This window comes from Brassica oleracea, chromosome C6 (assembly GCF_000695525.1).
Source record: "Brassica oleracea var. oleracea cultivar TO1000 chromosome C6, BOL, whole genome shotgun sequence".
NCBI lineage: Eukaryota > Viridiplantae > Streptophyta > Magnoliopsida > Brassicales > Brassicaceae > Brassica > Brassica oleracea.
The window spans coordinates 7,436,647-7,439,779 of NC_027753.1; the positions used below are offsets into that span (position 1 = coordinate 7,436,647).

At 36.7% G+C, this 3,133-nt stretch overlaps 1 long non-coding RNA gene across 4 annotated transcripts in view; it reads right to left on the reverse strand.

Moving 5' to 3' along the window:
- The window catches only part of LOC106299822, an 8,936-nt gene extending 6,627 nt beyond the window's left edge, over window positions 1–2,309 (reverse strand). For 2 of the 4 annotated variants that reach the window (XR_001261890.1, XR_001261891.1), the window contains exons 1-3: window positions 2,090–2,309; window positions 1,815–2,008; window positions 840–925 (exon numbers count right to left, since the gene is read on the reverse strand). This is a non-coding gene — a long non-coding RNA (uncharacterized LOC106299822). The remainder of the gene's footprint in view (window positions 1–839; window positions 926–1,814; window positions 2,009–2,089) is intronic. The other 2 variants (XR_001261893.1, XR_001261892.1) reach the window with 2 other exon arrangements.
- Between the last annotated feature and the right edge of the window lie 824 nt (window positions 2,310–3,133).

Genomic DNA, 3,133 nt, shown 5'->3' on the forward strand with positions numbered 1-3,133 from the left:
GAGGCTGAACCAGCAAATGATGGAGATGATGCAGAGGATGTACCCGAACGAGGTGTTCCCGGACGTGCCAGACCCGTAGTTTTTTTTTTTCCAAAAACTCAGAATGTTTTATTTTTATTTCTGAAACTTTGAATATTAATTAATATGATTTCAATTTTAATTTAAATTTTATATTTTCGAATTTAAATTTTAAAAATTTTATTTTTTATAAAAAATTAATATTTTTTACATTTCGAGGAAATTAATTATATTTTTTACTCGATCGATCGATGCGTTTTTGGACATATATCCATCGATCAATCTGTTTATAAAAAAACATTCGGAATATACCGAGGGACATCTTCCTCGGAATATACCGAGGGACACCTTTCCTCGGAATATACCGAGGGACATGTTCCTTGGAATATTCCGAGGAAGATTTCCCTCGGTATATTCCAATCGATCGATGGATAAATGTCCAAAAATGCATCGATCGATGAATTTTATACCGAGGGAGGACTTCGTCGGTATAATTCCTAGGACATTTCCGACAAACTGGTGATCCTCGGAATTTCCTCGGAAATTCGTTTCCTCGGAATTCCGTCGGAAAATTCCGAGGGATTTCCGAGGAAAGAAGAAATTCCGAGGAATTATTTCCGAGGACTTGTTTCGTCGGTATGTCGTCGGAATAACGTTATTCCGACGAAATTCCGACGATTTTTTCCCTCAGTATCCTTGCTGTTTTCTTGTAGTGTAGTTGTGCTGTGTCGGGCTCCAAAAAAAAACAATTTATCAATAACCATCTGATTAGATGCTTGATATATATACACAGTGGAGAGATGGTGACATGAATGTAATACCTTGATGACGACGACTTAGACATGGTGGTGTTGGTTGTGGTAGCATGAGACCTCTCCTTCCTCTCCTTCTTCTCCTCCCTTATTCTCTGTTATAACAACAATATAAGATGAAACCAAAATCAACCAAAATAACAAAAGCCTAGATATGACATAAACTTATCAATTGCAAAGGAATATTATATGGGAAGAAAGTAAAATAACCTTCAACTTAGCAGCATCAATAGGGCCCTAGCTACATTATATATATATACATAGAGGGGCGGATCCAGGTTATTAATTAAGTGGGTGCACTATTGATTACAAAATGGAAAATGTCACAAAGTTGTTTCGAACTCGAGTCTGGTATGGGTGCACAACACCACTTTACCACCTGCTCAAACTGAATTTTTATGTTTTTCTATATGAATACTACATTATAAATAAATATTATGGGTGCACAGGCCCCTATAGTGGGTAACCTGGCTTCGCCCCTGTATATATATATATGCCCGTAATTTGGGCTTAAGGCAAGCTTTATAATCTTCAACCCCTGGTCCAGCCCATACTATTTATTATACCCAAAACTATTTAAAAAATGGCCAAAACCGAACAGAAAAATAAGTCCATATAAATCTCTTTTTTGTTCATTTTGGACACAGATAGCCCTGGCCAACTAAAATAAAATTCATATTAATTATTTTAAAAGGTCAAGAAAATATGAAAAACTATACAAAATGTATATAAACAAGAAAAAAAATCATACGAAAAATATTTTGGTTGACTAAATATTAGGGGAACACAATTTTATTTTTAGATCTACGAATAGTAGAAAACACAATATAGTGTCTGCGAGCATGTAGATTGTAATTTCGGTTAACTACATAGGTATCTGCAGCTCTTAGAACGTAATATCTATGGTCATTAGTCTACCATCGTAGATTGAATTAACCGACAACTGGGAGATGACCAACTCTTTCAATGAATTTGAGGTTTTACCAAAAACTTAGCAATCTCAATTCCTTGTGGGAAAGAACCGCCACTGCAGCAAAAGAAAACTCTCAAGTGTTCAAGAACAAAAAGAAAAGCACTTCTGTGGTTATATAATCATATCACCTGTTGGCTCGAAAATCCAAGACAGCTGCATTTTACATTGTTGCCTCTCAAGGTCTCAATTGCTTCTTTGACCGCAGCTACAACAAAAGTGTTCGACACTGAGAGGTTGGAACCAGAACGTAGGCAAATTTTGAAGATAACGTCAAAAGAATGCATACCAGAAGCATTTTTTGACAGAATGTTGTTAGCAATCTTTGGTGAATTACTCCCAGAGCCAGGAAGCTCACGTAATCTTGACTTCACTGAAGCCAGTAAGCAATGCAGGTGCTGGGAAGAGAATACGCCCCCTCTTTAACCAAAGCATTAAAAGCATCCTCATTTCTTAGAGGTAAATGAAGGAAGAAAAGTGGATAGGTGGCTCACTGCAACATCTGTGTGCAGTATCATATTATGGTGAGAGTTTCTGTGGTTGTGGTTGTGTTATAAATTCCCAAAGATAACATTGCCGGGTGCGCATTATTTGCAGGACCACCTGGAGCAGCTGATATAACAAAATGATCCCTCTGATGCAGGACTACCTTCAACCAAAACATTTACTACATCTTACAAGAGACAATCTCTAGAAGCTTGATTCAGAAAAGCGGTTCTCAGAAACTCCTACCGCTAGTTTTGTAATCATTTTCTTGATAGCCATGTCTAAACACAAACAAACACCAAAGTCAGAACTAAGCTGGGCAGAGTTTGTAAAAGGTAAAAAGCCTTTGTTGTTCCAAATTTAAAGTCATACATGTCTCTCCTCTGTTGTTTAATGGTAACGACAGAGATGGAGGAGACAAGAAGAACAAAAACTAGCCCAACCAATGCCACCGAGACAATTCATTCTGAAACTAACTGAAGATTTCATCATAAGAGAACTTCCTATTGTTAGCTTCCAAATTCTTGCTTCCAATTACAAAGATGTGAAGGGAAATAAAATATTGAAATTCTTGTGAATCTTGGAGGGTTTAAAATTTTGTTTATATATTAAATATAAAATTTTGGCATTTAAGAACTGAATCCGAAAACCTAGACTCTTATGTCACTACAAGAAAACAGCGGTATTCAGACGGACATTCCGACGGAAAATGAAATCCTCGGAATTTCCTCGGGATATTCCGAGGAAACACAAAATTTGGTTTCCTCGGAATTTCCTCAGAATATACCGACGGAATTCCGAGGAAATATCAATACGTCGGAATATTCTTATGGAATACCGAGGAAAA